At 42.1% G+C, this 23,723-nt stretch overlaps 1 protein-coding gene across 3 annotated transcripts in view; it reads left to right on the top strand.

Moving 5' to 3' along the window:
• Window positions 1–1,392: 1,392 nt before the first annotated feature.
• The window catches only part of ITPRID1 (ITPR interacting domain containing 1), a 204,643-nt gene continuing 182,312 nt past the window's right edge, over window positions 1,393–23,723 (top strand). For 2 of the 3 annotated variants that reach the window (XM_083188123.1, XM_083188121.1), the window contains exon 1: window positions 1,393–1,498. The gene's annotated coding sequence lies outside the window, so the exon portion shown is untranslated. Of the gene's footprint in view, window positions 1,499–9,191; window positions 9,273–23,723 lie in introns of those variants that run through there. The other variant, XM_083188122.1, reaches the window with a different exon arrangement.

Genomic DNA, 23,723 nt, shown 5'->3' with positions numbered 1-23,723 from the left:
GCCTTGACTCCCGATGCTCAGCACTATTAATCATTGGCAGATAGGTTAGGCTGCAGCACTACCCCCCATGCACAAGACCTTTAGATAAAAAAAAAAAAATGTTTTAAATACATGCCAACCACAGGGGCCCCCTAGCTAGTGAGGGGCCCAGGGGCACTGACCCCTTTTGCCTCTGCTTTAATCCGGCCCTGACTCTAATACAGTGCTCAAATGTGAGGTAGATGCCAAACTTCACCATCATCACCACTCTTTAAAGGCCCTAGTCTACCACCTGGGCAAAATAATGTATAAGCATACAGGGGAGCTTATGCCTGTACCTCTGGTAGTACTGCCACTGTAATGTAAAATATGTTTAGCCTGTCTGTAGAATATTTACATACAGGATGTGATTGCTGCGGAATTACTGCAACCCTGCTACAGGTTAGTCAGTGTCTAGCAATTCTTATGGAAGGTGTATCAAGCATATGAGGGAAATGTTTCAAGCATTTGGAGAGACACAAAGTACCAATCATCTTCTGCCATTTTTCTGCCATAGCCTGCAAATTGAAGTTTTGAAGCTGATTGGTTGGTACTTTATCTCTCTCCACTTTATACAGTGAATTGCCAAGGTTAGATAAATCTCCCCTTGGAGAGAAATAAAGTGGAAAAGTTTCACAAATAAAACAAACAACTTGTAAGTGTCATTTATCTAACACAGTGTATGTGACAGTTACAAGCTGTTATGGCCAACTTCTCCACTTTACAGTATCTATTCTCGACTCCTTCCAAGGCTTGATACATCGTATCATATAGTACATCCCCTGTAGCAAATTGTGTTTCACCTCCACTTGCAGACGCTGCATAGAATTAGGGACATTTTTTGAGAAGTTATTATTAGAGCTTATTTCTCATCACATGACAAATCTGGACCGTACTGTGTAACGTCAAGCTTGAGTTGTAATTCTTATTATGCATTAACTTTGGAAATGACAAGATAATCTTACAGTGATAAACATTAAGCGAAGCCTTTAATTGCAGTGAACGATCCATAGCTTCTGTTTTCCTTTCTCAACACTGACAACTGGACACATTGGAAAATATGCAAAGCTCACCGATGACAGCCCATATTTTATCCACCTATTCTGGTTCCAATCAGGTTGTCACTCTATTTTAAACTAACGTCATATTAATCCCAGCACCTACAGCATTTACAGTAGCTCCCAACTCTTTGTCTGCCTTGTAAGTGTAATACCTAATGTTTACCTAGAAAAACAGGTTTGTCTTTTGTCTAGTGGGTGGGAATATGAAAATGCATGCTAAGATTAAGCAAATGTGTTTTTCCCCCGCAGTTTCATGCAAGTCACTTTAGCAACATTGCGGCCAGACAAAGAATAGTGGAAAGAGCTAAGGTCAAAAACATGAGCTGAATTAAATTCAATGGCTTCCAAAAACTTTCTAAGTCTCACATTGTGTCAGCGGTCTGGATTGCAGGATGCAGCAAGCACACATGTTTCATAAGGTAGGAAATGTTTGGGTTCTTTTTAACTATTTATCAGACAAATGAACAAGAACGGACACATATGAATCTCCAAAGGTATTAGCACTAATTCAGTGCTTATATTTCTTATCATCATGCTGCAGTCATTTCTAGTAAAGGATTATTGACACTTCTATTATATACTGTATATATATATTTGTAAATCCCGATACCTGTCATTACAGCTTTGCATTTGAATAGAACATACCAGGGCAAAGTGTGCAATTTTGCCTTAAATTAGCCAATATCAATAATGATATAAAAGCAATCAAATAAAAATACTTATTTAACTAAACAAGCTATCAGTACTTTGTTGTATTACACTACAATGTTTTCCCAAGTGTTTTGTGTACATACATTATAGTAGCTACATTATGTTTTGTGAATTATGTGCCACATTGACCTGATGCTGCAATCCTAAACTCATCGGAAAGTTTTATTATCTATAGGTCTAGTTACTTTCTTTCCTGCCTGAAACAAATTAATTGGGGTAAATTTACTAAGATGGAAGTTCTATTGAAGATGGGATGTTGTCCATAGCAACCAATCATAGTTTATCTATTTTCTTCTAGAAGGTGCAAAATAAATAAAAAGTAGAAACTGATTGGTCAACATCGCATCTTAGTAAATTTACCCCATAGTACTAACAACCAGTAAATTCATTGGCCATTGGTTGTAATGATCTGCTGTAGTCAGGGCCGGCGCCACCACTAGGCAGGACTATGCATTTGCCTAGGGCGCCGGCCACTGGAGGGTAATGAGCCACAGAGAAAAGGTACCATAGAAAGCTGGGAGCGGGGAGCAGGAAAGACAGAGGGCTTCCCTCTTTCCCACCCCCCATCCCGCCTGTGAATCAACGCTGCCCTCCCCCCCCTTTGACGCGGGGCCTGCGGCAGCAGTATTGCCCGCACCACAACCCAAACCCCCCCCCCGGACTGCGGGCTCCCACTGCAGTATCTCCTGCAACCCCCCCCCTGTGAAAGCGGTACATCTGTCAGAACAGACTTAGGTCTACAGTCATTAGGTCAACCCCGGAAGGTCGACTGTCCCCAAGGTCGACAGGGTTAAAGGTCGACATGGCTCAAGGTCGACATTACTTACGGTCGACATGGGCCAAGGTCGACATGGTTTTAGGTCGACAGTCTTTAGGTCGACATGAGTTTTTCACAGTTTTTTTTCCCGAATGTCGACACAGTCGACATGGACACTGTTGGAGTCGAACCGCAGCCCCTCGCTTCGCTCGCAATACTTCGGGCACGGTGCCTCGCTGCACTCGGCACACTATTTTATTCTCCCACCACGCCCTAGTGGATGGTAGGGTATGAAATACCGCCTGTCGGCACATGTCGGCTCAAAAAACAGTGAAAAACTCATGTCGACCTAATGACTGTCGACCTAAAACCATGTCGACCTTGGCCCATGTCGACCTTAAGTCACGTCGACCTTGAGCCATGTCGACCTTTAACCCTGTCGACCTTGGGGACAGTCGAACTTCCGGGGTCGACCTAATGACTGTCGACCTAAGTCTGGTCTGACAGATGACCGTTTCCCCTAAAATAATACTATTTTCCCTACATTAAATGTAAAGCCATTTTACTGTTAACCGTGTGGTGTAAAACTCTGAACAACAACGTCATAAATATATTATGCTTTATCAAGAAATCCAATTGTGCCTAATATGAATAGCAGTACACATGAAACGGAAGGCTAGTTACAGACTTTTAAATGTTTTATTGCGAATAAAAAAAAGAAACCCCAAAACAAATACCTTAATTACACATACACATGTATACAATTGTTTTGTTTACACATTATGTGATCTATTTGTTTGGGAGGAGTGTGTAAATTAAGCAGTGTTTGTCTACTACTATCTTTGATGCAGAAGTTTGTCAAGTGTGGGAATATTATTGATGTGGGCAATTCAATTAAGTGTGAGGGCCCTTTGGAACTTCACGTAGTGCAAGATTTTGTAATTTTCCGTAAAGATTCTGAATTGTAGGAAGGAATTTAATTTGATTCTGTGATATCTAGTTGTGCATATATTGGGTGCTTATGGTAGCACGTTTTCCCTCGTACCTCTTTGGGGGAGAGGGCAATCTAAATCCCCCCATCATTTAATGTGGATTAATAGCTTAGATGTTCCAAATTCTCTTTTCAATTCATGGAGATCTTAGCAGGTTTCAACATATACCTACCAACATGACCCATTCCAGGAGGAAAACAATGCTCTGCTCCTGGACTTGCTGGCCAGTGGAAGTTGCAGAGGTGGGGCAATGCATTTGATTTCTGTTCGATTTTGATAAAATTTTGCTTATATAAGCAAAATCGAATTGAAAAATAGACCAAATCAAATGGTTTGTAGGGGGAAATTGGACTGTGCTACAGTCCCACACCTGCAACTGAAAGGAAGTCCAGGAGCAGAGCATTGTGACCCTCCTGGAATGGGTCATGTTGGGAGGCATGCTCAACAGCATTGTGTTCAATGCAGTGGCGTAACTATATAATTTGCGCCCCCCCGCCAAACTTTTTCGGCGCCCCCCCCCCCCATACCCATACCTGACAGAGCCGCATCTGCGGTCACTGTCCCATCCAGTCTCCCTCAGCTCCGCTGCGCTGCTCCAGTCTCCGCTGCGCTGCTGCCCGGCCGCATCTGTGGTCACTGTCCCGTCACTCGCTCCCGGCGCCGGCTCCTGCTGATAATGAAAAGTGACTCTTAGAAAATGGCTGCCAAAACTGTCTGCAATACGGGGGCAGCCATTTTCTAAGTGTCACTTTTCATTATCTGCAGGAGCCGGCGCCGGGAGCGAGTGACGGGACAGTGACCGAAGATGCGGCCGGGCAGCAGCGCAGCGGGTAACTATAGCACCGCAGCCCCCCCGGTGCCCATAGTTGCTCTGCGCCTCCCCGCCACGGCGGGGGCTGCGGAGGCTTAGTTACGCCACTGGTTCAATGAAGAACTGATTTTTAGTTCCATCCGAGCTCTTATGTATTAAGTACTAAGATACTCTAAGCTACTGGGCAAAATTAGTTCTTAGGCTCTCTGCAGTGGTAATAACATCACAGTCCTTCTTGAACCACTATGGCATGAATGTAGAACAGCTATTATGTCCACATACATCAGGTTAGTATGCAGCACATTAACATACTTAGCACTTTGTGATGACTGGCCGGCCTATTCTCCAGATATACACCGTCAATCTGAAAATCACTGTCAGTCATTTATTTTTTTTTTTTTTTTTTAAAGATACTTTTTATTGATTATAAAAAGGAACAATGTCGCTTGAAACAAGCCGCAGAGTATACATATTATTACAATACATTACATTGTACATTGATTTACATTATTACTTTATTATTCTCTGGTGAATACATTTGTAATGTGGTGCAAGCAACTCGCTGGACCCCCACCTCAGGTGGCCCAGTTGGTTGTCCATTGCACTTTGACACGCGACCGGCCTTGGCAACACATTCCCCTATGCAAACCCCCAACACAAAAACAAACAAACAGAACAAAAAAAAAAAAAAAAAAAAAAAAAAAATATACATTGTGTACTATGTAAGCACTAATAATGCTACTACCGTTGAGTATGCTATGACTAATACTGCAGTTGCAATTTATCGTATAGATTTTACACACAGCGGTGCACCAAGAATATAAAGAGTACAGATAAGGTACTTAGGTCCTTATCTTTATCGTATATCAGAACTTTAAGGCATTAGGGGCATAAATATATTTTTGTTCATAGTTATAATTGGGCGGCCTACGTGCAGGCAAATACCAATTTACATTATATTCTAACAAATAACAAATGGTGGATCATAGCAGGTTTGCTTTCAATTCGTTCCACCTCGGACTACCCTTATTCACCACTGGACAACAATTGACGTCTGATATGCCCTTGCAGGCAATAAAATGTTAATTATATCAGAATGTATCCACATACAAAACAATATCATAAATTCCCACTGGTGTGAAGTGTAAATAAACATATAATATTACTATTACGTGCATCGATTAATACAAAAAAAAAAAAAAAAAAAAAAAAGATAATCTTTTCCCTCCCTTCTATCCTTTTCCCTCCCCCACCCCTACTTATATTTATACCTATTATCTTAAGTTGTATTCTATGCTTACGTGACTAGAAGTGAGCCATCTGTGCCAAATTTTGGTGTAATTGCTTAAACTCTTTCTACATATAAATATATGTTTTTCGTGAGTTGCAGTGAAATTAACTAACGATATCCAGGCTGCAATATCGGGCCCGTTTTTAGAGAGCCAGGACCTTGCTATCGTTAGTTTAGCCAGTGCACAAAGATTAGATACATACATTTTATCGTGCTTATTAATTTCGTTGCCTACATGAACATTTAACACACAACTTTTGCAATCCAGTACAGAACCAGGGATGCCTGTACTTATCAATATTTGTTGTACTTTTTCCCAAAATACCCCAAGAACTCTACAACCCCACGTTAAATGCCAGAAGGAACCTGGTTCAAGCTTACATTTGGGGCACAACGCTGAAGTACGACTGCCCATTTTAACCAATCTCATAGTGGACATATAGGACCTATGCAGAAAGAACAATTGCACTTGATGTACCCTTATTGAGTTTGTTGTTGTATGAACAGATGTCAAAGCCATATTCCATTCCATGTCATTCAGCGGTCCCACATCTGCCGACCACTTTTCTTTAAGATGTCCCAACCCATCATCATACTTTGCTACCGCTAGAAGGTTATAAAGCCTTGACACCCCTTTACTTTTATTGCCCCCTCGCAACATCTTCTTTATAGGTGATACCGAAAAGCATAACACCGCGTTCTTAAATTGAGATTCAAGAGCGCTTCTCAGTTGCAAGTATCTAAAAAAAAAGTGTCTAGGGAGATTGAACTCTGATTCCAGATACATAAATGATTTTAATGTACCCCGTTCATACAGCTGACTAATGCAATGTAACCCAAACTGTCCCCAGATCTTATCAGGTTGAAGTGTTTTTAATTCCTTCAGGAATTTATAATCTGACAGGGGGTGTTCCACCTCTATGTCCATAAATTTGGCTATTTTATTAGCTTCCCTCCAGATCTTGACTGCCTGTCTTACTAGCGGTGGGTCATTTCGGTTTACTCCTCCCGACAGCAATCTTTGTAATGGAGTAAAGTCACAGCTACTCTGAGCCACCAATAATTTAACTATACCGCTGCCCTCTTCTTCCTGTACCCAATCGCGTAGCTGCAATAGCTGCCCGGCCAAATAATAATGTCTAAAGTTAGGGAGTGCTACACCCCCCTGCTCTTTTTTCCTCATCAGTGTGCTAATCTGGATCTTCGCCCTCCTGTTGTTCCATATAAAAGTGGATATTAAACTGTTAATTTTTGAGAACAAAGAGACCGGCAAATACAGAGGCGACTGCTGAAGGATATACAATAACTTAGGCAGGATAACCATTTTTATTAAATTGACACGCCCTATAACCGTAAGGGGCAGGCGATTCCATGATTTAAATTTGGCCATTATAAAAGTTAACAGGGGCTGGACATTCAACTGTATAAACTCGAGGGGGTTCCTAGACATATGGATCCCCAGATATTTAAATGTCTCGGACCACTTCACAGGTAGAACAATTTGGGGATTGGAAGCCGTCTGTGGCTTTAGGGCCAATATACTAGATTTTTTAACATTTACCTCAAAACCAGAGAAGCTACCGTGCATTTTAATCAGCTGTAATACAGTAGGGGCAGATTTTACATAATCCGACATAAAAATCAATAAGTCATCCGCGTATAGGGCAACTGTATCGTATTGCTGCCCCACGCTAAAGCCGACGATTTCCACATGATTTCTTAAGGCACAAGCCAGTGGTTCGATAGCCATTGAAAATAAGCCTGGTGACAATGGGCAGCCTTGCCTTGTACCCCTAGATAGGGAAAAGGCATCGGATGTCCACCCATTTACGGACATGCGCGCTGTTGGATCTGCATATAGCAACTGAATCCACCTGATGTACTTGGGGCCAAATCCAAAAGCGCGCAATACCGACCATAGATACTCCCATTCTACTGCGTCGAAGGCTTTATTGGCGTCCAACGACATTATTGCTGAATTAACGGTCTTATTTTCTGATAACTGGAGATGCCTAAAAACTTTTCTGATGTTAATAGAAGTTGATTTACCGGGGAGAAACCCCGTTTGGTTAGGGTGGATAATTTTTTCTAAATAACCATTTAGCCTAGTCGCCAGTATCTTTGCCAGTATCTTTGCCTCGGCTGGCAATAATGAAATTGGCCTATATGACCCTGGATCTGCCGGATCCTTATCTGGTTTTAATAAAAGGATAATTTTAGCCTCCAACATGGATGGTGGACACATGCCGGTTTCAAAACATAGCAGGAACAGTTCTAACAACCAAGGGGCGAAGTGATCCATGTATTGTTTATACAGATCGATGGGGATGCCATCTAAGCCTGGGGCCTTCCCCCCTGGTAGGGTTTTTATGGCATTCTGAATTTCTTCCAAGGTTATAGGGCTTTCTAACGCACAGCTATCTTCAATCGTTAATGAGGGGAGTTTTATCCCACCTAAAAACTCCTGAATTTGAAATTGATTACATTTTAGTCTAGACTCATATAGCTCAAAAAAGTAATCCCTGAACATCGACCCTATATCAACTGCCTCCGTTAGTAACTTTCCATTTTTATCAAAAATCTTAGATATAGTGTTCGTGGGTTTTTCAGCTCGAGCTAAATATGCCAAGCATCTTCCTGGTCTGTCTGAATTAGCATAGATATGTTTTGACCTCTGTTTCATACTTAGAATGTTTGTTGTTTTAACATAATCCAGCCATTTCCCTTTGGCCTTCTCCCATACCTCCTTGGCCTCTGTTGTTTTACCCACCAAATACGCTGCTTCACTTACATTTGCATTATTTTCCAATTCTGCCGCCTCCTGCCTGCTAACTTTTTTAATCTCTCCAACCCTTTTCTTGAGGGTGCCCCTCACAAATGCTTTAAACGCCTCCCAAGTGGTCGTCCCTGAGGCAGATCCTCTATTTATTAACCAGAATTCTGCCCATTGTTCTATTAAATCAGCCCCGGACCCCAGTTTTGACAACCATGTGTCATTAAATTTCCAGAATACGCATCCCTTCGTGGATAACTCCTTAAGTTCCAATATTAGTGGAGAATGATCGGATATTCCCCTAGCTTTGTATGTTACTTCAGAGACCTGTGGCATAAGCTCACTTGAGACTAATGCCAGGTCAATTCTGGAAAATGCCACATGCGATGCCGAAAAGCAAGAGTATTGAATGAGGTCTGGGTTTCTATCCCTCCATGGATCTAACAAGCCCATATCCTCTATAAATTGGCTGAACCCCTGATTGCCTTTACTTCTTCTATCTACTTTAACCGTATTTTTATGCCATCTATCTAATCGATAGTTAAGTACATTATTAAAATCACCTATAATTATCACAGGAATGTCTGGGGACTGCGACATAAAATCCGCTGCCTTGACCAATATGTCAAAGGAAAAGGGCGGTGGTATGTACACGGCCAGCAGACACACCTGTAATGCATTTATAATACATTCTATGAAAACAAAACATCCTCCCGGGTCTATCTTTACCCTTAGGCATTCAAAAGCAACTGTTCTGTTAATTAATACAGATACCCCCCGAGCCGATGACGTGAATGGAGCATGATATGCCTGGCCGACCCAAGCCTTTTTAATAGCCTGAAGTTTAGACCCAACAAGGTGAGTTTCCATCATGCATATTATGTCCCCACCATAGTGCCGAATCTGGCGCATAACCGACTGTCAGTCATTTATGGTTGTTTTAGCATATGTGGTTAATGAGAAACGGTACTGCCAACAGCAAAAAGAGAAATATTTACTGATATGACATTAGGTACTGTAGCTCTTGGCTTCTCTCTACATGATTATTTAAAAGTACACACAGATGACAGAGAATTTGAGAAAATAAAAAGTATAAAAGCACAGTTCATATATGACCTCAGAATTGAGCAATGTTCACAATAAGGTCTCCTCTGAGATAAGTTGGGCATACGAACCATCTAGCTACCTTAAGCGAATAACACAGGCTATATAGTTTGCCTGGTCAACAGTAAGCATGTTGATATTCAGCATTTAGACACATGATTATGATGATGATGACTTGTCAATAAACCATCCTTGGTGATCAAGTGGTCTCTTACTGTCTCCTTGCATCAGCAGCATTGTCTCATGGCAGTCATGTGAAAAGCAGTTCCGGCAGCAACGTTTGAGAAGCGGTGCTGCACCAAGTAATATACCCCTAAATTGAAATACCAATTGCACAGCCTAAGATCACAATTGTGACCATAGGTCATGATTTGCGATTGTTACAGTCACTGGCCAGCCAGTGTAAGCTGAAGCGTACTCAGACTGGCTGTTGGACTCAAAACCCCCCAGTCTTGAAGAACATAGCTTGGTAGCACCCAAGGGCGTAACTACCATAGGTGCAGGGGGTGCAGCTGCTATGGGGCTCAGAGCTGAAGGGGGCCCATCTTTGCTGTTTAACATACATTTATCACAATCAGTTGCTAAATAGGGGGCCCTTACAAACATTTGCTATGGGGCCTCCAAATATCTAGGTACGCCTCTGGTACCACCCCACAAATGCTGCAGCATGGTCATCAAAAGACCTATTACACATAAGCGCAGAATGGATCTTGCACCTACACAGACCCCCAAACCATGTATTTGTACATAAATCATCAGGTTTGCATAGAAATATAAACCTGGCCCACAATTCAGGAAAGAGACTGTAGCAATAAAGCAAATAAACTCCTGCCTTTACTTATTTAAAATCAAAGTGTCATGTGTGGAGAGAACACAGTGGGGGCTTGTGGTTGGCTTGCCCTAAGAAGCAGAGGTGTAGCTAGGGTGGAGCCGGCGGAGTACCTGCTCTGGGCGCAAACATGACACCTGGTGCTGGAGCTCTGCCGCCGGTTACCTCGCCCTGCTCGCCCGCTCCCCGCTGTCCCCGGCATCAGTCAGTGAGAGAGGCTTTCTGTTTGCGTCTCTCTGCTGACCTCCGTAGCCTGGGAGACCAAAGAGCAGGCGGCGTGTACGGAAGGCTGCACAGACTGGGGAGAGTGAGACCAACATGACTATCTTCAAGGCTGACTTAGGAACACACTGCTGCCTAATAATTAACCCATTCTCCGCCAGCATAATTGTATTAAAACTTTAACCAAAAGTGCTTCTATTGCTGGAAAAGCACAAAGTTGCTGGTAAACTATATGGATGTATTAACCCACTGCTGACTGAATCAAATTTACTAACTAATATATGCTATCAGAATGGATTTCTAATTCAGCATACTGTATTTCTTTTCTTAGTTTGCTTTCATAACCATGCTACTGTACATGCCTGAGACTAATAGAGTTTGCAGTCCAGCAACCAATCAGAAGCAGCATTGGCTGCTGGACTGCGAGCGCCTATTGGTTAGCAGTCCAGCGGGAGACTTGCGCTCTGGCTCAGGCGGGCACAGCGGGGAGCTGGGCAGGCTTGGCAATGAGCAAGGTCATTCACCCTTGGCAACGAGCATGAAGCCCCTGGCATAGAGCATGAAGTTCCTAGCAATGAGCATTTAGGGAAGTGGCACTTATGAGACAAATGTGTAATGGGCATTACGGTTTGTTATATAGTATGTAATGGGCATTACGGTTTGTTATATAGTATGTAATGGGCATCATGTGTGGCCTTATGTGTAATTGGCATTACGGCATGTGGCTTTATGTGTAATGGGTATTACAAAGTTTGCTAAAATGCGCAATGGGCATTACGGTGTGTAGTATAATGTCAGGCCGCGCCCCCTTTTCGCCGCGCAAGGGTCCCACCTACTACAAATGGGGGGGGGGACATGCCCTTGCTCCGGGCACCGTGGAACCTAGCTACACCACTGCTAAGAAGGATCAGTGAATTTCACTACAGTATGTCAAATTACTGTACCTAATCATAACATACACTTCCAAACCATGGAACATACTTTGGGACAGTGAGTTTGCAAGTTTGTGACACTGAACAAAGATAAGAGAATAGTGAACACCTTACAGGGAATTAACAATATGAGAACTGTTATTGTACAGACTAATAGAGAGCAGCAAGCACTAAGGTGGTTATGCTAGTAGAAGCACTACATTTTTTGGCTGTCCAGTAATAACCATCGCTTTTTTTTTTAAAGGTGGGGCAAAATAATAAGTTTATAGTTCTATGGGTTATTGCAAAAAAAAAATGGTCTCTGTGTGATTAATTCAGGATTTTAGTTATCAGGGATTTGGCTTTGTGTGTCTGAGATACAAGAAGCATAATCCCCAATAAAGTAGGTAGGGATGAGCGGGTTCAGACGTCCGAGATCTGGGCCCACCCAAACTTCACGATCCGAGTCCGGCTTGGGCTTTCCCGCCGGACTCGGATCCCAGTACAAGACAAAACGTAATCATCCTGCTGTTGGATTCTCACAGGTTTTGGAAGTTCCCTGTCTGCAAAAAAATGGGTGCTGCCACTGTTTGCTCTATAATTGGGTGCTATACCAAATATTAAATTGCAATGAAGACACACTGGAGTAAAACAAAGCCAGTTTGTGCAAGGGCCAACTCAAAAATCGCCTCTTTTTTCCGCCAATATATTAGATTTGTTTTACTACTGTAAACTGTACAATGTAAACTGAAACTATAAATAAATAATATTAAACAGACTGTCTGACATCTCTACTTGGATGCTGTCAATGAAATAATCCTCCACCACTCTTTCAATGTTGACATCAACATATGCAGTGACCATAGTAGACATGTCAGTAATTGTAGCAGAAAATCTGGTTTTCTACGGCAGTTGCAGGAAATATTGCCATGTCATGTTCCGCTGGAGCTGAAAATTTTCACACCAACAGCTCTTTGAACCTCTGCACATTTGTGTCCATCCGAAAAAAGACACAGGCATACAGTATACCTGGGATTCAGTACAGTGGCCATAATATAGTGATATGATTTCAACAAATTTACCACCCTTTTTCAGCCACCGACAGCATCTCCTGCACACCCCTGTAATTAAAAAAAAAAAAAAAGAATTCTCAGCAAAACATGGGACTTGTTGGATTTGCTTAGATGTAATGCTCTCACAACACTGGTGGCATTGTCAGATAGGGCAGCATGGACTGTGTAATGGTGAGCATTACTGACTCACAGCACTGAGGTCATGAGTTCGATTCCTATCATGGCCCTAACTGTGTGGAATTTGTACATTCTGTCCATGCAAGGGTTTTCCTCTGGGTACTCCGGTTTTCTCCAATAATTCAAAAATAAACTGGCCAATTGCTTGGCTCCCAACATAAATTATCCCTGCAATGAATGTGTTTGCATAGAATAAGGTAAGAGAATATGGATATTAAGCTTCACTGGGGCAGTGACAGATGTGAATTTACAAATTTTCTTTGTAAAGCGCTGTAGAATATGTCACTATGGGATAGATGTATGAAGCAGTGATAATGGAGGAGAAGTGATAAAGTGCCTGGTACTTTATAACTGACCAATCAACTCCTAACTGTCCCTTTTTAAAACCAGCCTGTAACTTAATTGTCAGGAGCTGATTGGCCGGTGATAAAGTACCAGGCACTTTGTCACATCTCTTCCCTTATCCCCACTTCATACATCTGCCCCTTTGTCACTATGGGTTAGGTATGTGAAGCAGTTATAAGGGACAATATGTGATAAAGTGTCTGGTACTTTATCACCGGCCAATCAGCTCCTGACTGTTAAGTTACAGGCTGGGTTTAAAAAGGGACAATTAGAAGTTGATTGACCGGTGATAAAGTACCAGGCACTTTATCACTTCTTCTCCCTTATCACTGCTTCATACATCTACCCCTATGAGCAGGGCTGTAACTAGGGGGGGGGGGGGGGTAGTTGTGTATTCCACACTAACAAGGTATCAGGTGAGGCAGCCTTCTTTGGCCCTGCTATGAGTCAGTCATGCCTATATCATTGCCCACAGGGCTAATTCCGATCCTGATTGAGGAGGCATCATGACGTCACTGCCGCACCAGCGCCGTACCCTGCGCACAGTCTGTGCGCTCAGGGGACGGAGAGACAACTATACTGCCCTGCCTCACTGTCGGCGCGAAAGATCATGTGAGGCAGAGGCAGACTGGCAGGTGCGCGGTGGCCGCCAGCTGAGGCACACATGAGGGGGGATCTGAGGAGTCTGACCCTGGTGACCCGGAGATCAGCCCAGCTGCCTAACATGCTAAAGCTGCAGTGCACCAACGCCTCCTGAGAGAGATCATCCTCTCCGTGAGTCACTGTCACAAAATCTCATTCCAGTGAGCGTGGTGGGGGTGGGGGTATAGCCTGGACATTGTGACTGTGTCTGACTGGTGGATTAGTTTTAAGTGAGCTGCTGGCATATTAAAATAGTATATTATATATATTTTGTTTTAAATAAGTATAAATATATGCCGATTTAATATGCCAGCAGCCCACCAAGCCACCATGTGACTGTCTCACATGGTGGCTTATAGGGCTGCTGGCATATTAAATCAGCATATTAATATACTAATAAGTATATTAAATATATTGATTTAATATGCCATCAGCTCATCAGCTTCATCAGGTGCTCAGCCAGGGGGCAGGGTCACTGCCATATGCCCCCCAGGGCCACTATGTTATTTCACACTGTCTCGGGCCACTAGAATAATGTGGGGAAAAACTGCCCATGACACATTCGGAAAGGGGGCGTGACCATGCCCACTTTGCCCGTGACCACGCCCCCTTCCTGAATGTGTACCGATTTCTGCCCCTCAAATGTTGAAGGGTATGGTACATCTGGCCCCATATCAGAGAACAGGAAGTGAGTACTAACACTGTGCATTTCATTGAGGAATACCAAGTGAGGGTTGACACTGTGCACACCATGGGGGAACAGCAAGTGAGGGCTAACACTGTGCATTCCATGGGGAAACAAAAAGTGAGGGCTGACACTGTGCACATCTTGGAATCACAGCAAGTGAAGGCCAACACTGTACACACCATGGGAGAACAGCAAGTGAGTGATGACACTGTGCACTTTATGGGAAACAGTAAATGAGGGCTGACACTGTAGACACCATCGGAGAACAAGGAGTGAGCCCTGACACTGTACACAGCATATGAGGGAACAGCAAATGAGGGCTGACACTGTGCATTCCATGGGGAACAGGAAGTGGCGCCTGGCACTGTACACACAAAAGGGGAGAAGCAACTGAGGGCTGACATCACACTGTATATACCAGGGCGAGAATATCAAGTGAGTTGGTTGACACTGTACACAACATAGTGGAACAACAATTTAGGGCTGACACTGTGCACACTCCATGGAGATACTGTACCTCAGACTCCCCTGCACCATGCCCGACCCCCTACCACTACATCCTAACAACCTCCCTTCCTAATGGGTTGATATACTTACCCCATTCAGGCTGATATACTTGATATACTTACCCCATTCTCTCTGCCAGCCACATAGGGTCTATACCATTTGTATAGTTATCAGGTTCTGTAGAAATCCATGTGGTTCTAAAATTAGAATACATTATATTTTGACTCACATTAACATTCAGGGGCGGATTAGGTTAGAAATCCGGCCCAGGAACGGGGGGGGGGGGGGGGGAGAGAGTTGGGGGGTTGGGGAATTTGGCTACATCGTCAGCACCCCCCCCCCCCCCCCCCCCCGAATTTCTAAACCAATCCGCCCCTGGTAACAGTCTGCAGCTGTAAGGGAAGCCAGTGTTATTGGGTGGAAAAATAATCAGGTTTGCACTTTGCTCTTCCATGCTGGAAGTACTTCTCTGGTAGTACTGTATTTCAGTATTTCAGGGGGGAGGGGGGTGCTGGCGATACAGCAGGGGGGGGGGCACTATGGGGGGGCGACACTACTTACCAGGCACCGCCGTCGTTGCTTGTCATCGGACAGCTGGTCACACAGAGTACAGCATCGCCCAATACAAATATGGCCGCCACATATGTAAATGTAATATATTCATATATGCGGTGGCCATATTTGTTTTGGGCAGTGGTGTCGTTTGTGACCAAGCTGCTGCCGCTTGGTTCGGACAGCCCTGGAAACAATTGAGGAGGCCCAGCAGAGGGACATCTGGTCCGGCCCACCAGGAGATGGCCCGGTTTCCCGGTGGGCCAATCCGCCTCTGTTAACATTTGTTAATATTGGACAATTACAGCTTGCTATGTTTTTCTATTGCTTTATTTGTCATTTGGGGTTTTATTAAACTCTGGCCTGATTTCATACCTTCCAAGAGATTAAATACCATTTTTCTAATAATCAGAAAGAAATAAATCACAATATGGGGACTTTTGCGTAAAGTTATTGCATATTGAATTTGCACCGCAAAGAAATACAAAGCGGGAAAACCCCAAATACAATTATTTAGACGTGTGTGATTTTTGTGTTTACAAGTTGAGTATCTCTTATCCAAAATCCGCAGGACCAGAATAATTTTGGATAACGGATTATTCCATATTTTGAAATATTTTTTAATTTCGATGATGTATCTTGAGGTATCTTACATTTATGTTGTACAAACACATCAAACACATGAAATACACAAATATATTTTATTTGTGCATAAAACAAGGTTTCAAAACATGAAACAAAGTTTGTGTACTATCTCAGATATGCCAAGCAATCATTTTCTTGCACATATATATATATAGTGCCAGTTACATAATATCATGTCCCCAGTAGTGCTGTTACACATGTCCCCAGTAGTGCTGTTACAGATGTCCCCAGTAGTGCTGTTACAGATGTCCCCAGTAGTGCTTTTAGCAATTAAAAAAAAATGTTTTGCACTTTCTGGAATGTATGGTTTTCAGAATAATTTGGATAATGGATATTTGGATAAGGGATACTCAACCTGCATTATTTGCTGTCTCTTTTTTTGTTATATTAGCATTTGTAGAATAGATGATGAATTGACATTTTATTGACTTAAATAGACAATATGGCATTGTTACAATATCCCATGTCATCAACGGACAAATATTTAACTTACCAGATGAGCTGCGTACTTACATTTTTTTTTTTTGCTTTGAGGTTACAGTACATTTCGTTTGAGTGTAGTAGTGTGCTTCATGTAGGACATGCCTGAAGTACAGAAACATGAAGAAATGTATATAACCTGTACATTGTGGGCTTAATATGCATTTAAACACATATACAAGTTTATTTAATTTGTGTTTTTAAACATAATTAGGAAAAAAACAGGAAGTAAAAATTAATAAAAATGCTAATAACAAGTAAAATGGCATTTAAATGGTAGTCACTAGTAAAATGTTATTATTATTATTATTAATAATAATAACAATTATTATTATTATTATTAGTATGTTATTTTTAATGTTTCTGCCGTGCCATACAAGAGAAATATATAATAACTAACTTTATTGTAGATATTATAGTCCAAATGTAATCGAGTATCAGAAACAGAGATTTTGGAAGAGTTTTCCCATTTTCTTAAAGCGGTAGTCAATTACATGGCAAAAACAATCTTTTTTTTTTCAGTGTCGTCATTGCGCGTTTAAACAAATACGGGAATACTGTTCCAAAAATCTCTCACTTTCTGATTCTCACACCCTATTACATTTGGGCCTATATACAGATGTGTCCATTACATCTTGGCTTTTTTTTCTCAATTTGTCACAACATGTAAAACACGGCTTAGCTGTTTCTCCAAATGTAACAAGTAGATGGATTCTAAATTTTTTTTGCAGCAGTAGAATTTGTATAAAGTAATAGATTAGAGAAGCAAATTTTTAGAAAAATTACAAAGTGTGAGGTTCGCAGAGTCCGAGGTGTGCCATACATGGCACAATAAAAACAAGATGTATGTGGACACATCTGGTATGATTTCATGTAATATACAGCCGGGATGGGAAACCTTTGGCCCTCCAGCTGTTGTTGAACTGCACATGCTTTTGCTTAAAACTTACTGGGGACATGTATAACTGGCATTACTGGGGACATGATTTGGAACTGGCACTACTGGGGACATGATATGGAACTGGCACTAAATATGTGCAAGAAAATGATTGCTTGCCATTCAATTTCAGTGCCTGGGATAGTACAGATGCTTTTTTTTCATGTTTTAAAACCTTGTTTTATGCACAAATAATATATATTTGTGTGTACTGTATGTTATGTGTTTGATCTGTTTATACAACATATATTATGCAACATAGCTCAATGATATCTAAACATATTCTGAAATATGGAATAATCCATTATCCAAAATGCTTCTGGTCCCGAACATTTTAAATAAGGGATACTTAACCTGTATATCACATCTTTCACAATGATAGAGAAGTTGCCCATAGCAACTAATCAGCTTATAACTTTTTTTAGACTGTGCTAGCCAAATGTTAACTAGGAACTTATCCATTTCTTTATCTTTATCATTGCTTTACCTACACTTTATCTGTCTTGAAGGTTTGATATATCTTCGGAAAGATCAGCTGGATAAACTACATTTAACAAGTTAAAGATTGAGCAGCTCTCATTAGAATCACCAATCGCAGGTGTGCGCCATCCGCCAGAAGGGGGCGCGCATGCATGAGACGCTCGTGCACCGTTCTGACGGATTCCACCACCACCCTCTGCTGGCTCCCCACTGTTCCCCTGTTACCGCCAGCAGCCCCCCTGCAGCCCGCACTCGCCCTGCCCGTCTCCCTGAAGCAGAGACAGGCAGGGTATTCGCTACCTGCCGCCGTGCTGACAGGAAGTGCAAGCATGTGAGATGCTCATGCGCCCCCATCAGATGGAGAGCCTCTCCGCCAGCCTGCTTCAGCTCAGGGAATCTAGCGATTTCTCTGAGGTGGCTGAGAGGCGCTCCATCTGTATAATAAGTGAGCATATGATGATAATTAAATCTTACCACTGGCCCTGGCTCTACCTGATGAGGAGAGGCAAGAGGAGGTAATTCCTGATGGTTTTTATACAAAACCGAAACGTAGAAGTATATGAATAAAGAGTGACTTCTTTAACACACAAGTCCTGGAGTGCTGCTTGTTATCCTGGAGTATATATATATATATATATATATATATATATATATATATATATATTTATTTATTTATTCATAGGCATACAGTGATTACCGTGGGCCAAGTCTTAGATTTTTACACAGGCCTCAGAATGTTTTGGTCTCCAAAAAAATGTCTACTGCAAGTATAGCTCAATAAGTAATACACAGACACACTTTAAGATATACTTGCCTACTCTTTAGTGCTTACTACTGAAGAAGACATACAGTGCTAGATGCACTAAGCTTCAAAAGTGATACAATGGAGAGTGATAAAAAAACGGCCAATCAACTCCTGTCTGTCTGCAATTTGTGACATGACAGGCAGGGTGGATCCAGGAAGAAATGACAGGCACCATGATAGGGGTTGGGAGAGGGAGGTAGGGGGGGGTGTTAGGGGTGCCAGTGTACATGCTCAGAGAGCAGCAAGAGAAAGGAGAGGAGCAGAGAGAGGGTGGGAATGGGATTAAAAATAGGCCCTGGCACTTAAAGTAGACAGGCCCACCTTGGCATCAAAAGTGAACGATGAAATTCTGCACGCACCTTAGGCGCACTGGCTCTGGAAAAGGGGTTTTGGCCTCTCAAAAGGGGGCATGTCCTTGAGTGTAGTGTACCACACCATATACCACTTCTACACATTATGCAACAAAATACTAGACCCTGTTATATTTGCCCCTTACACATAATGCCAAACGGAATGAGGCAAAATTCACATACTGCCACAGAGATTGAGCCAAAATTCACATAATGCTACACTGATTAATCCAAAGTTCACAGTATGCCTAATAAACAGGGACATTGTGCGCTGAAGATTTGCGTCAAAAATTTAAACTGTAATGCCCATTAAAGTTAAGCCACACACCATAATATCCATTACGTATTATACCAATCACCGAAATGCCTATTAAAATTGATGCTACTTACCATAAGTGCTGCTTACCTACATGCTCATTGACAGGGGTCCCATGCTCCTTGCAATGCAGGATTACATGCTTGCTCCAAGTAGGCATACATGCTCACGGAAACTGGGGAAAAGCCTCCGCTGGGCAGAAGTTACAGCCATTAACAGCTGGGCTACAGTAGTTTGACTTTGGGCTGCCCAGCTGTATTCAGAGCACTGCAGGTCCTGGCTATTTGAATAATACCCCTTTCGCACTATAATATACAGGGATTTACCCAGGAAAATGGTCCCTGGATCATGCAGGGACATTTCCGGGTTGGCCCCTTTCACCGCAGCATAGTCCCTGCATTTTCTGGTGTCAGGGGGCAGAGAAAACCACCCCCTTTAACCAGCTATATTGTTTTACCGGCTATATCTTCGGAACCAATTGACCCATTTACACAAACCCAGTATCATATTAAACAACTTTTGAGTGGGCTTCGAATGATACTGGGCTGTGAAACTGGGCAGTTTGGTTTCAGAGAAATCTGCCCTCAGAGAACATAAACAGCCATGAAATTACTTTTCAGAAATAAAAAACTTGGTTTACCCACAATAGCTCTGGAACCAATTGACCCATATGGATCAGACTGGTATCATATTTAAGGCCTGGCGTTTTTGGTTCAAATGAGATTAACCTCAAGCTTCTGTGATGCCAGGGGGGGAACTAGCAGTTGTCAGAAAATGTTCAAGCTTTGTCCGGGCGGTATCTCTGGTTCCCGGGGAGCTAGTGATGTGGGCTGGGCTAGTTGGGAAGCCCCGGTCCACAGATACAAAATGATGTCAGAAATGACAGGGGGCAGGTGCTCGGGTGCCCCCCCCGCCCCCTGAATCTACCACTGGGTAGTAGCTGATTGGCTGGCTGTATCACTCCCCATTGTATCACTTTTGAATCTTGGTGCATCTGGCCCACAGTACTGTATGTGGGCTAACGCTCCATTTTATCAGAGAACACTGATAACAACATGGTGGTATGTAGGATAGTTACAAAACATTGTGTCTATCCTGTGAAAATTAAGACACTTGGGAAGTATGTACGCATGGACATGGATTACAGAAAAAAGCTCATCCCTGTGATGAATAAAGAAGTAAAATGATTGCAAATGTAATAATTTCACTTCTGATTCTCCTTCAAAAGTTGGGGCTCAGCTATATGTGTAGCACCTGCTGTTTTGTGCAGTCTGAGCCCATAGGTTATAGTGGCACAACTTCATTTGGAGAAAGTGTTAATCTGCCTGGCCAAACTACTGTAGCCTGGTAATTCTCTTACCAGGATACTGCAACATATCCCGCTCTCGCTCCTGTCCTGTGAATTACTGTATCTATAAACTGTATATCAAACAATTTGGCTATCCAAATACAGTTTGATAACAATGTGCTGTACAGACTTGTGTCTTAATATCAAAAAGAAAAAGAGGGCAGAGATTGTTTCTATGAGATGCATCGTGAATATTAAACCTGCATATTCTTTTCTTCAGGCAAATGTTTGCAAAGCAAATAGAGGGTGTTCTTCCCAGAGTTCTATAACCATGGAAATGTAAAAAGTTTAGGCTACTTCCCCAGTTAAGTGCAATGATTTCCTTTGTGATCCTGCCAACTTGTAAAAAGAGCAGTACACAGCGAGAGAAAGTGAATGAAGTATCTGACCCTAGTAATGTGTGTTCTTCCCCTTTTTGTTTTAGTTTCTATCATTCAGTAAATGTCCTGTGTGAATCTTTGTACGTTCCCATCTTCCACCACTGCAAGACGGGAGAATCTCTTGTATAACTGAAACATTGGGGCACCCTGTACACATGGGGCGATGTGCTGAACAACGTGCTTAAGCACAGATCGCTGCACACATGCTATGCACCAGCCATCTGTGATGAGGAGTGTTCTCTGATGAGAACACTGCTTGCAGCTGCGCTTTAGGTGTGCATCCTCTTCCGGCCAGGCTCCCTCTTCTCTGCCGGTAGCAGTGTCCCGCTGCCCAGTGCAATAGAGTCTGAGCAATAGACTCCGGAGGGTAAGTATTACACATTGGGTGCAGTGTGTGTGTGGTGGGGGCCACTGTGGGGTTCAGGGGCCCGTATGCACCACACCCTTTGCACCCATTATTATATATACGCCACTGACTAGCGATATGACTAGATTTTGACTGCATGCAGTCAAAATCTATGGTGTGAGAATCAGAAAGAGTTTCCCCAGCAGCAATCAATTACATAGAAAAATCAACCTGTTTTTTAGTGTAAATGATTGCCGTTTAAAAAAATATAGGGAAAAACTCTCCCAAAATCTCTCACTTTTTCACACCTTATAACATTTCGCCCCTAGTCAGTGCATCTCACATAGCTTTGCTATGGGCTGTATACATGGGGCGATGTTTGCTTACTTTCCAAGTGATCTAGTTAGAAATGGCATGTAAATCACCCCAGGTACTCACAGTTAGGGTCATTGTGGGAATTAAACCCATGACCTCAACTCTGCGAGGCAGCAATGTTAACCATTACACCGTCCATGCTGTCCAAAGGTAATAAAGGTATTGAAAATTATTAAAAAAAATGGAATAAGTCATCTACATTTATTTTATTTTGTTTCAGGAATTTACCGTTTCAGTGTAATTAGGTATCTTTATAAAATGTTTGTATTTGTAAATTAAATCTAAATAAGTTCAGTTTTCTTAAAAAAACACAAATTACTATGACATTTTCAGGTACAGGCTGTTATATCAGGCAGAGAAAGCAATATACATAAGCAGTTAAGAGTATATCTCACATCTAGGTAAATACTTGCCCTCTTTTACTTTGCATAAATCATATTTGTAATTAATTGGTAGATTTCACTGGTTACCACATGGAACTGTTGCCTCAATTAAATATCACCTTACACATCCTATCCATTAGCATGGGTTTTGTCATGCTTACCTTCTCACCTCAAAGTTGTGGGAGTCTCCCTCTTTTTTGGGTAGTCCCCCACAACCAGAGGTGTTGATTTATGTTTTTGCTGGTGGGTGCTCACGCCTGTTGAACAGCGATGTGGAATCGTGAAAATGGGCATGCCCTTTAGGGAGGGGGTGTGGCACATTACACATCATGCCACACACTATAATGCCCATTTCACATAATGCCACACACCGTAATGCCCATTACAAATTATACCTCACACCGTAATGCCTCTTACACATGCCACACACTGTAATGCCCGGTACACATTATGCCACCCTTTAATGCTTGCTACATATTATTCCACACACCATAATTCCCAATTATGGGCTGTAATGCCCTGTATGAGGAGAGTAGCAACAATACGAGTTGGAGATATTTTGTTTCTGCACAAGCCATACAAAACAGTGTGAGAATACAGAAAACATTAGAAAGCTCACATTCAATTTCATACAGTTAAAAAAAATTAACTGCTGTTAGTTTATCTGCCACTAAAGGCCTGGGACATCAGCAATATACTGCATTTTCATTCAACTGCTGTTTTAGGATGATATACTGTACTGTACAAAGCATTGTCTATCATTAGAAAGCCTAAACACAAACATCTACTTCACTAAGATTGAAGTTGTAGGCATTTCTATTATAGCAAAAAGTACATCTAAAATTAAATTAAAATTTTAATAAATGCATAGAATCACGAATGCTGAGTAAGCAGTGAGGCAGCATAAACCGCTGATAGGTTCCCCGGGTTACACTTGGAAGGTGTCATGTGACATGTTAATTAGGATGGGCACAAGGCCTATCAGAGCAGGGGGAGGGATGTAGACAGGGTAAGGAAATCACATGCTAGATGTGAGATCACATTTATAGTTATAGTTTAATTGTCAAAATAAATTTGACATTCATTTTGAAACGCCAGCACTTTGTTTCCGTGTCTTTTTTATTAGATAAGTTAGTTGGTTAAGAATAAGTTAAGGTTTAGTTTTGTTGAACTGTAAAGTGTGGTCCTGGGGATACCAGATGGCGAGTTTAATACCATCTTTGTCCCCCAAACATCATCCTTGCACAGTTCTTCAAAATGTAGCTATTTTTCTTCTGGCTTGATGCCAGCTAGATCAAAATCCGTGACCTCAGAGTACAGCCTGAGCAGGTGCTATTATTGCAGATGAGCTACAAGATACAGTATGTTTAGAGCCATTAAATAGTGAATTAGTTACTTTTATCACTCATACCTA

Source organism: Crinia signifera, chromosome 5 (assembly GCF_055691185.1).
Source record: "Crinia signifera chromosome 5, ASM5569118v1, whole genome shotgun sequence".
NCBI lineage: Eukaryota > Metazoa > Chordata > Amphibia > Anura > Myobatrachidae > Crinia > Crinia signifera.
This window is presented reverse-complemented; position numbering and strand designations above follow the sequence as displayed.